Below are 16,520 nucleotides of genomic sequence, written 5' to 3'. Positions count from 1 at the left end.
ATGTGCACACATAGTGAAACAAATGACGGGAGGGGGGAGGGATGGAGAAGGGGTATATGTATTTGTAGCACGGAATGGATTGGGTCGATCATACCAACACTAATGCACCGGATCCTGTCGAACTCCGCAGTTAAGCTTGCACTGGTGAAAGCAGTACTAGGATGGGTGACCTCCTGCGAAGTCCTCGTGTTCCACCCGTTTTTTTATGGATAGGGCATTAAATGTTATGCATGACCGGAGCCACAGTCCGCCAGTGTGAGTTGCACTATTGGGACATTTTACTTAATATTTTTCATGCATTCATTTATAGTCCATCACGAGATAAGAATGTCATTACGAGTATCTTACATAGTAGAATAATGAAAATAGAGTTGTGGCAGGCAGTCTATTCATCTTGGCATAAGTCGAGACGCCTGGGCATTTCACTTGATATTAAAACTAGAAACAGAGGTGCAGTGTGCGCGCACAATAAAATAAATGACGGGAGGGGAGAGGGAAGGAGAAGTGGTATATGTATTTGCAGCACTGAATGAAAGGGCTGCAATCATACTAGCACTGATGTATCAGATCCCATCGAACTTTGTAGTTAATCGTTCTTGGGCAAGAGTAGTACTAGAATGGGTGACCTCCTGAGAAGTCCTCTTGTTGCAGTCGTCTTTCTGCAGATGGGGCGTTAAACATTACGCGTGATGGGAGATACGGTCCACTAGTTCATTCGTTTGCATGAGTCGCGGTGTCGGGGCATTTTGCTTAATATTTTTCATGTATTCATTTATATTCCATTACAAGATAAGAGTATTATTACGAGTATCTTACTTAGTATAACAACAAAAATATAGGTGCGGCGGGCGGTATGTTCATCTAAGCGTCAGTTGAGGCGCTAGGGCATTTTGCTATATATTAGAACTAGAAGCAAAAGTGTAGTGTGCGCGCACAGTAAAACAAATGACAAGAGGGGTGAGGGAAGGAAAAGGGGTATATATATTTACAGTATAGAATAGAAGTGGTACAATCATACCAGCACTAATTCACAAGATCCCATCAGAACTCCGCAGTTAAGCGTGCTTGGGCGAGAGTAGTACTTTGATGGGTGACCACCAAAAAAGGCCTCGTGTTGTACCCATCTTTTTGCAGACGGGGGAGTAAACATTACACAGGACCAGATCCATGGTCTACAGGTTCATTCGCAAACATGAGTCGCAGTAACGGGATATCTTTGTTAATATATTTTGTGCATTCATTTATAGTCCACCATGTGATAAGATTGTTCTTACGAGTATCCTACAAAGTAGAATAACAAAAACATAGGTGTAGCGAGTGGTCCGTTCATCTGGGCGTGAGTCGAGCGCATCTTATATAGTAAGACAACAAAAATATAGGTGCGGCGAGCAGTTTGTTCATCTAGGCGTCAGTCGAGGCACCTGGACATTTCGGTTGATATTAGAACTAGAAATAGAGGTGCGGTGGCACGCATAGCGAAACAAATAATGGGAGGGAAGAGGGAAGGAGAAGGGGTATATGTATTTTAAGCGTAGAATGAAATTGGTGCGATCATATCAGCACTAATGCACCAAATCCCATTAGAACTCCACTGTTAGGGGTGCTTGGGCAAGAGTAGTACTAGGATTAGTGACCTCCTTGGAAGGCCCTGTGTTTCACCTGTCTTTTTACAGACATAACATTAAACGATACGTGCGATAAGGAGCCATGGTCTACCAGTTCATTCTCCAGCATGAGTCGTGGTGCAAAGGCATTTTGCTTAATATTTTTAGTGCATTCATTTATAGTCCACCACATGATAAGAGTATCATTACGAGCATCTTAATTAGTAGAACAACGAAAACAGAGGTATGACGGGCGGTTCGTTCATCTGGGCATCTGTCAAGAAATTTCGCTTGATATTAGAACTAAAAGTAGAGGTTTGGTGAGCGCGCAGTGAAATAAATGACGGTAGGGGAGAGGGAAGGAGAAGGGGCATGTGTATTTGCGGCGCAAACAATAAAGGGTGTGATCATACCAGGACTAGTTCATCGGATCCCATCAGAACTCTGAAGTTATGTGTGCTTAGGCGGGAGTAGTACTAGAATAGGTGACCTCTTGGGAGGTCCTCGTGTTACATCCTTCTTTTTACAGACAGAGAGTTAAATATTATGTGGGACCGGAGCGACAGTCTGACGGTTCATTCGCAAACGTGAGTAACAGCGCCGGGACATTTTGCTTAAAATTTTTCACACATTCAATTAAAACCCATCACATGATAAAATTTTTATTGCGAGTGTCTTAAATTATAGAACAACAAAAAACGAGGTACGGTGGGTGATCCATTAATATGGCCATGATCGAGGCGCCGGGGCATTTTGCTGGATATTAGAAGCAGAAGTAGAGGTGAGGTGCGTGCACAATGAAAATAATGACGGGAGAGGAGAGGGAAGGAGAAGGGGCATATGTATTTGCGGCAAAAATAAAAAATGGTGCGATCATACCAGCACTAGTTCACTGGATCCAATCAGAACTCCGCAATTAAGCGTGCTTGGGTGAGAGTAGTAATAGGATGGGTGATCTTTTGGGAAGTCCTTGTGTTGCGCCCTTCTTTTTGTAGACGGGGCGTTAAACGTTACGCGAGACAGGAGCGACGATTCACCGGTTCATTCACAAACATGAGTCACAGTGCCAAGACATTTTGCTTAATATTTTTTGCCCATTCAACAAAAGCCAATCATGTGATGAGAGTGCCATTGCGAGTATCTTACATAGTAGAACAACGAAAAACATAGTTTGGCGGGTATAGGCATAAGTCGAGGCGCCGCAGCATTTCACTTGGTATTAGAACTAGAAACAGAGGTGAGGTGTGCGCACAGCAAAATAAATGACGAGAGGGGAGAGTAAAGTAAAAGGGGGTATACAAACTAAAATAGGTGTGATCACATCAGCACTAATTCACTGGATCCCATCAAAACTCCATAGTTTAGCGTGCTTGGGCGGGAGTAGTACTAGGATGGGTGACCTCTTGGGAAGTTCTCGTGTTGCATCATTCTTTTCGCAGACGGGGCGTTAAATGTTACACGGGACTGGAGTGACTGTCCGCCGGTTCGTTCGCAAATGTGAGTCACAGTGCCGGAGCATTTTGTTTAACATAATTCGTGCATTCAATTATATCCCACCACGTGATAAGAGTGTTATTACGAGTATCTTACATAGTTGAACAATGAAAACAGAGGTACGGTAGGCGATCTGTTCATCTGGGCATGGCCGGGGCATTTTACTTGATATTAAACTAGAAACAAAGATGAGGTATGTGTGTACAGTGATACAAATGATCGGAGGGGGGAGGGAAGGTGAAGGGGCACATGCATTTATAACTGGGAATGGGACGGGCGTGATCAGTCCAGCACTAATGCACTGAATCCCATAAGAACTCTATAGTTAAGTGTCCTTTGAATCCTACTGAATCCTCGTGTTGCACATGTCTTTTTTCAAATAGAGCATTAAGCATTATGCACGACCGGAGACGCAGTCCACTTGTTCATTCGCTTGCGTGAGTCTTGGCACCATTCATTTATAGTCCACCATGTGATAAAAATATCATTACGAGCAAGTTATATAGTAGAATAATGAAACATGAGGTGCGGCGGATAGTCCGTTCATCTTGGCATTGGTCGAGACGCCAGCGCATTTTGCTTGATATTAGAATTAGAAGCAGAGGTGTGGGGTGCACGCATAGCAAAACAAATGACAAGAGGGGGAAGGGAAGGAGAAGAGGTACATGTTTTTGCAACGCGAAATGGAATAAGTGCGATCATACCAACACTAATTCACCGAATCCATTAGAACTCCGCAGTTAAGTGATTTTGGGCGAGAGTAGTACTAGGATGGGTGACTTCCTGGGAAGTCCTCGTGTTGTACCCTTCTTTTTGCAGACGGGGCGTTAAACATTGCACAGGACTAGAACGACGGTCTACCGGTTCATTCACAAACGTGAGTCATGGCACTGGGGCATTTTGCCTAATATTTTTTGTGTATTTAATTGAAGCTGATTACATGATAAGAGTGTATTACGAGTATCTTACATAGCAGAACAACAAAAATAGAAGTGCGGAGGGCGATCTGTTGATACAGGCATGAGTCGAGGCATTGGGGCATTTCACTTGATATTAGAACTAGAAGCAGAGGTGAGGGGTGCACGTACAGTGAAACAAATGATGAGAGGGGGGAGAGAAGGAGAAGGGACACATGCATTTGTAGCGCGGAATCGGACGGGTGCGATGAGACCAGCACTCATGCACCGAATCCCATAAGAACTCTGCAGTTAAGTGTCCTTTGATGAGAGTAGTACTAAGATTGTTGACATCTTGAAAAGTCCTCATGTCACACCTATTTTTTTACAGACGAGCCATTAAACATTACGCGCGACAAGAACCATGGTCCCTTGGTTCATTCGCAAATGTGAGTCATGGCGTCAGGGCATTTTGCTTAATTTTTTGTGTGCATTCATTTCATCTGGGCGTGAGTCAAGCCGCCGGGGTATTTTGTTTGATATTAGAATTAGAAGCAGAGGTGCAGGGTACGCGCATAACAAGAAAAATAACAGGAGTGCGAAGGGAAGGAGAAGGGGTATATGTATTTACAGTGCAACATGGAACGGGTGTGATCATACCAGCACTAATTCATCGGATCTCATCAGAACTTTGTAGTTAAGCAGTTTTTTGTGAGAGTAGTACTAAGATGGTTGACCTCTTGGAAAGTCCTCGTGTTGCATCCTTCTTTTTGCACACAAGGCAATAAATGTTACGCGCCACCGGAACCACGGTTCATCGGTTAATTTACAAACGATCGTGTCAGGGCATTTTGCTTAATATTTTTCGTGCATTCATTTATAGTCCACCACGCTGAAGAGTCTCATTACGAGTATTTTACATAGTAGAACAACAAAAAACAAGGTGCGGTGGGCGGTCCGTTCATCTGGGCATGAGTCGAGCTATCGGAGCATTTTACTTGATATTAGATTTAGATGAAGAGGTGCGGGGTGCGCGCACAGTGAAAAAAATGATGAGAAAGGGGAGGGAAGGAGAAGGGGTATATGTATTTATAGTAGTAAATTAAACAAGTGCGATCATACCTGCACTAATTCTCTGAATCCCATCAGAACTCCTTAGTTAAGCATTTTTGGGCGAGAGTAGTACAAGGATGGGTGACTTCCTGAGAAGTCCTCGTGTTGTACCTTTCTTTTTACAGATGGGGCGTTAAACATTGCGCTCGGCGTCGGGGCATTTTGCTTAATATTTTTTCGTGCATTCAATTAAAGCCCATCACGTGATAAGAGTATTATTACAAGCATCTTAAATAGTATAACAATGAAAAATGAGGTGTGGCGGGCAATCCGTTCATATGGGCATGAGTCGAAGTGATGGGACATTTCGCTTGATATTAGAACTAGAAGCAGAAGTTAGGTGCGCGCACAGGGAAATAAATGACGGGAGGGGAGAGGAAAGGAGAATGGGCATATGTATTTGCGGCGCAAACAAGAAAGGGTACTATCATACCAGCACTAGTTCACTGGATCAAATCAGAACTCCGCAACTAAGTGTGCTTGGGCGAGAGTAGTACCAGGATGGATGACCTCTTGGGAAGTCCTCGTGTTGAACCTTTTTTTTTCAAACGGGGCGTTAAACGTTACACGAGACTAGAGCGACGGTCCTCCAGTTCATTCACAAACGTGAGTCACAGCGTCGGGGCATTTTCCTTAATATTATTCGTGCATTCAATTATAGCCCACCACGTGATAAAATTGTTATTATGAGCATCTTATATAGTAGAACAACAAAAAAAGAGATGCGACGGGTGTTCCGTTCATATGGACATGAATCGACGTGCCAAGAAATTTCACTTGATATTAGAACTAGAAGCAGAGGTGAGTTGCGCACACAGCAAAACAAATGATGGGAAGGGAGAGGGAAGGAGAAGGGGTATGTGTATTGCGGTGCAAACAAGAACGGTTGCGATCATACCAGCACTAGTTCACCGGATCTTATCAGAACTCCACAGTCAAGTGTGCTTGGGTGAGAGTAGTACTAGGATGGGTGACCTCCTGGGAAGTTCTCATGTTGCACCCTTCTTTTCTCAAATGGGGAGTTAAATGTTACGCGAGATTGGAGCAACATTTTGCTAGTTTACTCGCAAATGTGAGTCACGGTGCTGGGGCATTTTTCTTAATATTATTCGTGCATTCAATTATAGCCCACCACGTGATAAGATTATTATTACGAGCATCTTACATAGTAGAACAACGAAAAAGGAGGTGTGGCGGGTATTCCGTTCATATAGACATGAGTTGAGGTGCCAGGGCATTTCGCTTGATATTAGAACTAGAAGCAGAGGTAGCGAAATAAATGATGGGAAGGGAAAGGGAAGGAGAAGGGATATATATCTTTGCGACGCAAAATAGAAGGGGTGCGATCATACCAGAACTAGTTCACTAGATCCATCAGAACTCTGCAAGTGCGATCATACCGGCACTAGTTCACTGGATCCCATTAGAACTCTGCAGTCAAGCATGCTTGGGGAAGAGTAGTACTAGGATGGGTGACCTCTTGGGAAGTACTCATGTTGCACCATTCTTTTTGTAGACGGGGCGTTAAATGTTACGTGTGACCGAAGTGATAGACCACTGGTTCATTCGCAAACGTGAGTCACAGCGCCGGGACATTTTACTTAATATTTTTCATGCATTCAATTAAAGCCCATCACGTGTTGAGAGTGTCATTGGCAGCATCTTACATAGTAAAACAACGAAAAAGGAGGTGCGGTGGGTGTTTCGTTCATATAGACATGAGTCGAGGTGCCGAAGAATTTTGCTCGATATTAGAACTAGAAGCAGAGGTGAGTTACGCGCACAACGAAATAAATGATGGGAAGGGAGAGGAAAGGGGAAGGGGTATATCTATTTGCGGTGCAAACCAGAACGGTTGCGATCATACCAGCATTAGTTCACCGGATCCCATTAGAACTCCGCAGTCAAGCGTGCTTGGGCGAGAGTAGTACTAGGATGCGTGACCTCCTGGGAAGTTCTCATGTTGCACCTTTCTTTCTACAGATGGGGCATTAAATGTTCTGCAGGACCGCAGCAACGGTCCGCCGATTCATTCGCAAACGTGAGTCTCAGCATCAAGGCATTTTACTTATATTTTTCGTGCATTCATTTATAGTCCACCGCGTTATAAGAGTCTCATTACGAGCATCTTACATAGTATAACAATAAAAAATGAGGTGTGGCAGGCGTTCTATTCATATGGGCATGAGTCGAGGCGCCGAAGCATTTCACTTAATATTAGAACTAGAAGAACATGCAAGGTGCATGCAAAGAGAAACAAATAACAAGAAGGGAGAGAGAAGTAGAAGGGGTATATGTATTTGTGGCACAAACTAGAACGAGTGCGATCATACGAGTACTAGTTCACTGGATCCCATCAGAACTCCACAATTAAGCGTGTTTGGGCAAGAGTAGTACTAGGATGGGTGACCTCCTAGGAAGTCTTCGTGTTGCACCCTTCTTTTTGCAGATAGGGCGTTAAACATTACGCCGGACTGGAGCAACAGTCCGCCAATTCATTCGTAAACGTGAGTCACGGCGCCGGAGCATTTTGCTTAATATTTTTTGCGCATTCAATTAAAGTCCATCTCATGATAAGAGTGTCATTGCGAGCATCTTAAATAGAAGAACAACAAAAAATGAGGTGCGGCGGACGATCCGTTCATATGGGCATGAGTCGAGGCACCGGGGCATTTTGCTTGATATTAGAACTAGAAGCAAAGGAGAGCTGCACGCACAGTGAAACAAATGACGGGAGGGAAGAGGGAAGGAGAAGAGGCATATATATTTGCGGCGCAAATAAGAAAGGTTGCAATTATAGTAGCAATAATTCACCGGATCCATTTAGAACTCCGTAGTTATGCGTGCTTGGGCGAGAGTAGAACTAAGATGGTTGACTTCCTGGGAAGTCCTAATGTTGCACCCTTCTTTTTGCGAACGGTGTGTTAAACATTACACAGGACCGGAGCGATTGTTCGCCAGTTCATTCACAAATGTGAGTCAAGGCACCAGGACATTTTGCTTAATATTTTTTACGCATTCAATTAAAGTCCATCACGTGATAAGAGTGTCATTGCGAGCATCTTATATACTACCAAATTAAAAAATGAGGTACGGCAGGCGTCCCATTCATATGGGCATGTATTGAGATGCCGAGGCATTTCGCATGATATTAGAACTAGAAGCAGAGGTGAGGAGAGAGGGAAAGAGAAGGGGTATATGTATTTGCGATACAAACCAGAATTGGTGCGATCATGCCAGCACTAGTTCATCGGATCCCATCAGAACTCCGCAGTTAAGATGTTTGGGAAAGAGCATAACTAGGATGGGTGGTTCTTCGGAAGTCCTCATGTTGCACCCTTGTTTTTATAGATGGAGCGTTAAACATTACGCGAGACAGGAGCGATGGTCTACTAGTTCATTTGCAAATGTGAGTCACGGTGCCGGAGTATTTTGCTTAATATTTTTCAAACATTCAATTAAAGCCAATCATTTGATGAGAGTGTCATTGAAAGCAGCTTAAATAGTAGAATAACAAAAAATGAGGTGCGGCGGGCAATCCGTTCATATGGGCATGAGTCGAGGTGCTGGGGCATTTCACTTGATATTAAAACTAGAAGTAGAGGTTAGGTGCAGGCACAAAGAAACAAATGACGGGAGGGGAGAGGGAAGGAGAAGGGGTATATGTATTTGCAGCACAAAATAGAACGGGTGCGATCATACCAGCACTAGTTCACCGGATCCCATCAGAAATCTGCATTGAAGCGTGATTTGGCGAGAGTAGTATTAAGATGGGTGACCTCTTGGGAAGCCCTCGTGTTGCACCATTCTTTTTGCAGATGGGATGTTAAACGTTACGCGGGACCAGAGCGACGGTCTGCCGGTTCATTCGCAAATGTGAGTCACAGCATCAAGACATTTTACTTAATATTTTTCCCACGTTCAATTAAAGCCCATCACGTGATAATAGTATCATTTAAATCACCTTACACAATAGAACAACGAAAAACGATGTGTGGCGGGCAATCTGTTCATATGGGCATGAGTCGAGGTGTCGGGGCATTTCACTTGATATTAGAACTAGAATAAGAGGTAAGGTACGCGCACAGCGAAACAGATGATGGGAGGGAAGAGGGAAGGAGAAGGGGTATATGTCTTTGCAGCATAAATTAGATCGGTTGAGATCATTCCAGCAGTAGTTCACTGGATCCCATCAGAACTCCACAGTTAAGCGTGCTTGGATGAGAGTATTACTAGGATAGGTGACCTCCTTGGAAGTTCTCGTGTTGTACCCTTCTTTTTGTAGACGGGGCATTAAACGTTTTTCAGGACTGGAGCGAAGGTCTGCCGGTTCATTCGCAAATGTGAGTCATGGGGCCGTGGCATTTTGCTTAATATTTTTTGCGTATTCAATTAAAGCCCATCACCTGATAAGAGTGCCCTTGCGAGCATCTTAAATAGTAAAATAAGGAAAAATGAGGTACGGTGGGTGATCCGTTAATATGGGCATAAGTTGAGGCGCCAAGGCATTTTGCTTGATATTAGAACTAGATGCAGAGGTTAGGTGCGCGCATAATGAAACAAATGATGGGAGGGGAGAGGGGAGGAGAAGGGGTATATGTCTTTGCAACGCAAACTAGAACAGGTGCAATCATACCAACTCTACTTCACTGGATCCCATCAGAACTCCGTAGTTAAGTGTGCTTAGGCAAGAGCAGTACTAGGATGGGTGACTTCTTGGGAAGTCCTCGTGTTGCACCATTTTTTTGCAGATGGGGCGTTCGACATTATGCGCGACTGAAATTATGGTCCGCTGGTTTATTCGCAAATGTGAGTCAAGGCACCGGGGCATTTTACTTGATATTAGAACGAGAAGCAGAGGTGCAGTGTGCACATACAAGGAAACAAATGAAGGGAGGGGGAGGGAAGGAGAAGAAGTGTATGTATTTGCAGCATGTGATGAAATGGGTGCGATCATACCAGCACTAATAAAACTAATCCCATAAGAACTCTGAAGTTAAGTGTTCTTGGGAGAGAGTAGTTCTAGGATATATGACCTCTTGGGAAGCCGTCGTGTTGCATCAATTTTTTTATAGATGGGGCATTCGACATTACGCTCAACTGGAACTATGGTCTGCTAGTTTATTTGTAAATGTGAGTCAAGGCGCCGGGGCATTTTATTTGATATTAGAACGAGAAGCAGAAGTGCAGTGTGCACGCACAAGGAAACAAATGATAGGAAGGGGGAGGGAAGGAGAAGAAGTGTATGTATTTGCAGTGCATGATGAAACAGGTGCGATCATACCAGCACTAATAAAATTGATCCTATAAGAACTCTGAACTTAAGTGTGCTTGGGTGAGAGTAGTACTAGGATATGTGACCCCTTGGGAAGCCGTCGTGTTGCATCAATTTTTTTGTAGATGGGGCGTTCGACATTACACTCGACTAGAACTATGGTCCGCTAGTTTATTCGCAAATGTGAGTCAAGGCGCCGGGGCATTTTACTTGATATTAGAACGAGAAGCAGAGGTGCAGTGTGCAAGCACAAGGAAACAAATGATGGGAGGGGGGAGGGAGGGAGAAAGAGTGTACGTATTTGTAACGCGTGATGAAACGGGTGCAATCATACCAGCACTAATGAAACTGATCCCATGAGAACTCTGAAGTTAACTGTACTTGGGTGAGAGTAGTACTTGGATATGTGACCTCCTAGGAAGCCGTTGTGTTGCATCAATTGTCTTGTAGATGGGGCGTTTTACATTACGCACGACTAGAACTATGTCCACTGGTTTATTCACAAATGTGAGTCAAGGCACCGAGGCATTTTACTTGATATTAGAACGAGAAATAGTAGTGCAGTTTGCACGAACAAGGAAACAAATGATGGGAGGGGGGAAGGAAAGAGGAGTGTATGTATTTATCGTGCAAAATTAAACGGGTGCTATCACACCAGCACTATTGCACTGAATCTCGTAAGAACTCTGCAATTAAGTGTTCTTTGGTGAGAGTAGTTCTTAGATGGTTGACCTCTTGGAAAGTCCTCGTGTTGCTCCTGTTTCATTACACACGAGGCAATAAACATTACAGGCGAAAGGAACCACGGTCCATCGATTCATTCGCAGACGTGAGTCGTGGCATTAGGGCATTTTGCTTAATACTTTTTGTGCATTCATTTATAGTCCACTATGTTATGAGAGTCTCGTTACGAGCATTTTACATAGTAGAACAACGAAAAATGAGGTGCGGTGGGCAGTCATTTCATCTGGGCATGAGTCGAGCTGCCAGGGCATTTTGCTTGAAATTAGAATTAGAAGAAGAGGTGCAGGGTGCGCGCACAGCCAAAAAAAAAGAGGGGAGGGAGGAGGGAAGGAGAAGGGGTATATGTATTTGCAGCGCAAAATAGAACGGGTAGGATCATACCAATACTAATTAATTGTATCTCATCAGAACTCCTCAGTTAAGTGTGCTTGAGCGAGAGTAGTACTAGGATGAGTGAGCTCCTGGGAAGTCCTCGTGTTGCACCCTTCTTTTTGTAGATGGGGCGTTAAACATTGCGCGGGACCAGAGTGAAAGTCCACCGATTCATTCGCAAACGTGAGTCAAGGTGCCGGGACATTTTGCTTAATATTTTTCGTACATTCAATTAAAGCCCATCACATGATAAGAGTGTTATTACGAGTATCTTACATAGTAGAACAATGAAAACAGAGGTGCGGCGGGCGATCCGTTTATACGGGCATGAGTTGAGGTGTCAGGGCATTTCACTTAATATTAGAACTAAAAGCAGAGGTGAGGTGTGCGCGTACAGCAAAACAAATGATGGGAGGGGGGAGGGAAGGAGAAGGGGCACATGTATTTGTAGTGTAGAATGGGACGGGTGCTATCAGACCAGCACTATTTCTCTGAATCCCATAAGAACTCTGCAATTAAGTGTCCTTTGGTGAGAGTAGTTCTAAGATGGTTGACCTCTTGGAAAGTCCTTGTGTTGCACCTGTTTCTTTGCACATGAGGCAATAAATGTTAAGTGTGAAAGGAACCACGATCCGTCGGTACATTCGCAAATGTGAGTCGCAGTGTTAAGGAATTTTGCTTAATATTTTTCATGCATTCATTTATAGTCCACCATGTTATAAGAGTCTCATTACGAGCATCTTACATAGTAGAACAACGAAAAATGAGGTGCAGTGGGCGGTCGAGCTGCTGGGGCATTTTGCTTGAAATTAGAATTAGAAGAAGAGGTGCGTGGTGCGCGCACAACGAAAAAAATGACGGCAGGTGGGAGGGAAGGAGAAGGGGTATATGTATTTGCACCTGGAAATGGAACAGGTGCGATCATACCAACATTAATTCACCGGATCCCATCAGAACTCCACAGTTAAGTGTTTTTTGATGAGAGAAGTACTAGGATGGGTGACCTCTTAGGAAGTCCTCATGTTGCACCATTTTTTTTGCAGACAGGGTGTTAAATGTTATGTGAGATTGGAGCGACGGTCCCCTGGTTCATTAGCAACCGTGAGTCACGGCGTCTGGGCATTTTGCTTAATATTTTTCGTGGATTCAATTAAAGTCCATCACGTGATAAGAGTACTATTACGAGTATCGTACATAGTAGAACAACGAAAACAGAGGTACAGCGGGCGATCCGTTCATATGGGCATGAGTCGAGGCGCCAGGGCATTTCGCTTGATATTAGAACTAGAATAAGAGGTGAGGTGTGCACCCACAGCGAAACAAATGACAGGAGGGGCGAGGGAAGGAGAGCGATATATGTATTTACAGTGCGAAATGGAACTGATGCGATCATATAAGCACTAATTCGCAAATCCCATCAGAACTCCGCAGTTAAGTATTTTTGAGCAAGAGTAGTACTAGGATGGGTGACCTCTTTGGAAGTCCTCGTGTTGCACCCTTCTTTTTGCAGACGGGGCGTTAAACGTTACGCAGGACCGGAGCGATGGTCCGCCGGTTCATTCACAAATGTGAGTCACGGTGCTGGGGCATTTTGCTTAATATTTTTCATGCATTCAATTAAAGTCCATCACGCGATAGGAGTGTTATTATGAGTATTTTACATAGTAGAACAACGAAAACAGAGGTGCGGGCGGGATCCGTTCATATGGGCATGAGTCAAGGCGCTGGGGCATCTCACTTGATATTAGAACTAGAAGCAGAGGTGAGGTGTGTGTGTACAATGAAATAAATGACAGGAGGTGGGAGGGAATGAGAAGGAGCTCATGCATTTGTAGCAGGGAATGTGACGGGTGCGATCTGACCAGCACTTATGCACTGAATCCCATAAGAACTCTACAGTTAATTGTCCTCTAGTGCGAGTAGTACTAAGATGGTTGACATGTTGGAAAGTCCTCTTGTTGCACCTATTTTTTTGTACTCAAGGTATTAAACGTTACACCTGACCAGAACCTTGGTCCATCAGTTCATTCGCAAACATGAGTCACGGTGTCAAGTCATTTTGCTTAATATTTTTCGTGCATTCATTTATAGTCCACCACATTATAAGAGTCTCGTTACGAGCATTTTACGTTGTAGAATAACAAAAAAAAAGATGCGGCGGGTGGTCATTACATCTGGGCAGGAGTCGAGCTGCTGGGGCATTTCGCTTGATATTAGAATTAGAAGTAGAGGTGCAGGTTCGCGCACAACAAAAAAAATGATGGGAGGGGGGAGGGAAGCAGAAGAGGTATATGTATTTGTAGTGCGAAATGGAACGGATGCGATCATACTAGCACTAATTCACCGGATCCTATCAGAACTCTATAGTTAAGCACTTTTAGGCGAGAGTAGTACTAGGATGGGTGACCTCTTTGGAAGTCCTCGTGTTGCACCCTTTTTTTTATAGATGGAACACTAAACGATACGTAGGACCAGAGCGACAGTCCGCTGATTAATTTGTAAATTTAAGTCACGGTATCGGGACATTTTGCTTAATATTTTTTATGCATTTAATTAAAGTCCTTCACATAATAAGAGTGTTATTATGAGTGTCTTATATAGTATAACAACAAAAACAAGGGTACGGTGGGCGATCTATACATATAGGCCTGAGTCAAGATGCTGGGGTATTTTGCTTGCTATTAAACTAGAAGCAGAGGTGAGGTGTGCACGCACAGCGAAACAAATGACGGGATGGGGAGAGAAGGAGAAGGGGTACATGTATTTGCAGCGCCAATTAAAACGGGTGCGATCATACCAGCACTAATTCACCGAATCCCATCAGAAATCTGCAGTTAAGCGTGCTTGAACGAGAGCAGTACTAGGATGGGTGACCACCTTAGAAGTCCTCGTGCTGTACCCTTCTTTTTGCAGACAAGGCATTAAAAGTTACGCGGGACCGGAGCGACGGTTCGGCGGTTCATTCTTAAATGTGAGTCACAGCATCGGGGCATTTTGCTTAATATTTTGCGTGCATTCAATTAAAGTCCATCACGTGATAAGAGTATTATTACAAGTATCTTATATAGTAGAACAATGAAAACATAGGTATGGCGGGTGATCCGTTCATATGGGCATGAGTCTAGGTGCTGAGGCATTTTGCTTAATAGCAGAACAAGAAGTAGAGGTGAGGTCTGCGCATACAGCAAAACAAATGACGGAAGGGGGGACGGAAGGAGAAGGGGTGCATGCATTTGTAGCGCAGAGTGGGATGGGTGCGATCAGACCAGCTCTAATGCACCGAATCCCATAAGAACTCTGCAGTTAAGTGTCCTTTGGTGAGAGTAGTACTAAGATGGTTAACCTCTTAGAAAGTCCTCGTGTTGCATCTATTTTTTTTCACACGAGACAATAAACATTACGCGCGACTGGAACCATAGTCCATCGGTTCATTCGCAAACGTGAGTCGCGGCGTCAAGGAATTTTGCTTAATAATTTTTGTGCATTCATTTACAATCCACCACGTTATGAGAGTCTCATTACAAAGATCTTACATAATAGAACAACAAAAAATGAGGTGTGGTGGGTGGATTGTTAATCTGAGCGTGAGTCAAGCCGCTGGGACATTTCGCTTGATATTAGAATTAGAAGAAGAGGTGTGAGGTAAAAAATGACGGGAAAGGGGAGGGAAGGAGAAGGGGTATATGTATTTGCAGTGCGAAATGGAATGGGTGCGATCATATCAGCACTAATTTACTGGATCCCACCAGAAATCTGCAGTTAAGCATTTTTGGGGCGAGAGTAGTACTAGGATGGATGACTTCCAGGGAAATTATCGTGTTGCACCCTTCTTTTTGCAGACAAGACGTTAAATGTTACGCGAGACTGGAGCGACGGTCTGCTGGTTTATTTACAAACGTGAGTCACGGTGCCGGGGTATTTTTCTTAATATTTTTCGTGCATTCAATTAAAGTTCATCACGTGATAAGAGTGTTATTACAAATATCTTACATACTAAAACAACGAAAACAGAGGTGTGGTGGGCGATCTGTTCATATGGGCAAAAGTCGAGGTGTCGGGTATTTCGCTCAATATTAGAACTACAAACAGAGGTGAGGTGTGCGCGCAAAGCGAAATAAATGACGAGAGGGGGAGGGAAGGAAAGGGGTATATGTATTTGCGGCTCGGAATTGAATGGGTGCGATCATACCAGCACTAATTCACCATATCCCATCAACACTCTGCGGTTAAGCGTGCTTGGGTGAGAGTAGTACTAGGATGGGTGACCTCCTGGGAAGTCCCTGTGTTGCACCCTTCTTTTTGTAGACGGGGCGTTAAATGTTTTTTAGGACCAGAGCGACAATTCGCCGGTTCATTCGCAAACGTGAGTCACGGAGCTTGGGCATTTTGCTTAATATTTTTCACGCATTCAATTAAAGCCCATCACATGATAAGAGTGTCCTTACGAGCATCTTATATAGTAGAAAAACAAAAAATGAGGTGCGGCACGATCCGTTCATTTGGGCATGAGTTGAGGCGCCGGGGCATGAGTCGAGGTGTCAGGGCATTTCGCTTGATATTAGAATTAGATGCAGAGGTGAGGTGCGCACACAGCGAATCATTTGACGGGATGGGAGAGGGAAGGAGAAGAGGTATATGTATTTGTGGCACAAACTAGAACGGGTGCGATCATACCAGCTCTAGTTCACTGGATCGCATCAGAACTTCGCAATTAAGCGTGCTCGAGCAAGAGTAGTGCTAAGATGGGTGACTGGAGCGACAGTCCGTTGGTTCATTCGCAAACAAGAGTCACGGTGCCGGGGCATTTTGCTTAATATTTTTCATGCATTCAATTAAAGCCCATAACATGACAAGAGTATCATTGCGAGTATCATACATAATAGAACAACAAAAATAGAGGTGAGGCAGATGATTCGTTCATACGGGCATTAGTCGAGGAACCAGCGTATTTCACTTGATATTAGAACTAGAAACAAATGTGCGTTGTGCGCGCACAACGAAATAAATGATGGGAGGGGAGAG

The 16,520-nt window shown here is 44.0% G+C and overlaps 15 pseudogenes; all 15 read left to right on the top strand.

The window, feature by feature from the left end:
- The first annotated feature begins 536 nt into the window (after nt 1-536).
- LOC148267320 (5S ribosomal RNA) lies at nt 537-654 on the top strand (annotated as a pseudogene).
- Nucleotides 655-1,004: 350 nt separating this feature from the next.
- On the top strand, nt 1,005-1,123 carry LOC148267319 (5S ribosomal RNA; annotated as a pseudogene).
- Nucleotides 1,124-2,003: 880 nt separating this feature from the next.
- Nucleotides 2,004-2,122, top strand: LOC148267318 (5S ribosomal RNA; annotated as a pseudogene).
- Nucleotides 2,123-2,469: 347 nt separating this feature from the next.
- Nucleotides 2,470-2,588, top strand: LOC148267317 (5S ribosomal RNA; annotated as a pseudogene).
- A 325-nt stretch (nt 2,589-2,913) lies between these two features.
- On the top strand, nt 2,914-3,032 carry LOC148267316 (5S ribosomal RNA; annotated as a pseudogene).
- A 2,959-nt stretch (nt 3,033-5,991) lies between these two features.
- Nucleotides 5,992-6,110, top strand: LOC148267315 (5S ribosomal RNA; annotated as a pseudogene).
- Nucleotides 6,111-6,493: 383 nt separating this feature from the next.
- Nucleotides 6,494-6,612, top strand: LOC148267314 (5S ribosomal RNA; annotated as a pseudogene).
- A 348-nt stretch (nt 6,613-6,960) lies between these two features.
- Nucleotides 6,961-7,079, top strand: LOC148267313 (5S ribosomal RNA; annotated as a pseudogene).
- Nucleotides 7,080-7,426: 347 nt separating this feature from the next.
- LOC148267312 (5S ribosomal RNA) lies at nt 7,427-7,545 on the top strand (annotated as a pseudogene).
- Nucleotides 7,546-8,795: 1,250 nt separating this feature from the next.
- Nucleotides 8,796-8,914, top strand: LOC148267311 (5S ribosomal RNA; annotated as a pseudogene).
- Nucleotides 8,915-9,729: 815 nt separating this feature from the next.
- Nucleotides 9,730-9,848, top strand: LOC148267310 (5S ribosomal RNA; annotated as a pseudogene).
- Nucleotides 9,849-12,411: 2,563 nt separating this feature from the next.
- Nucleotides 12,412-12,530, top strand: LOC148267309 (5S ribosomal RNA; annotated as a pseudogene).
- A 1,284-nt stretch (nt 12,531-13,814) lies between these two features.
- On the top strand, nt 13,815-13,933 carry LOC148267308 (5S ribosomal RNA; annotated as a pseudogene).
- Nucleotides 13,934-14,281: 348 nt separating this feature from the next.
- LOC148267307 (5S ribosomal RNA) lies at nt 14,282-14,400 on the top strand (annotated as a pseudogene).
- Nucleotides 14,401-15,673: 1,273 nt separating this feature from the next.
- Nucleotides 15,674-15,792, top strand: LOC148267306 (5S ribosomal RNA; annotated as a pseudogene).
- Nucleotides 15,793-16,520: the final 728 nt, after the last annotated feature.

This window comes from Carica papaya, chromosome 3, assembly GCF_054855325.1.
Source record: "Carica papaya isolate Zhongbai chromosome 3, ASM5485532v1, whole genome shotgun sequence".
Lineage (NCBI taxonomy): Eukaryota > Viridiplantae > Streptophyta > Magnoliopsida > Brassicales > Caricaceae > Carica > Carica papaya.
The sequence above is the reverse complement of the archived record's forward strand: the minus strand, read 5'-3'. Positions and strand labels throughout refer to the sequence as shown.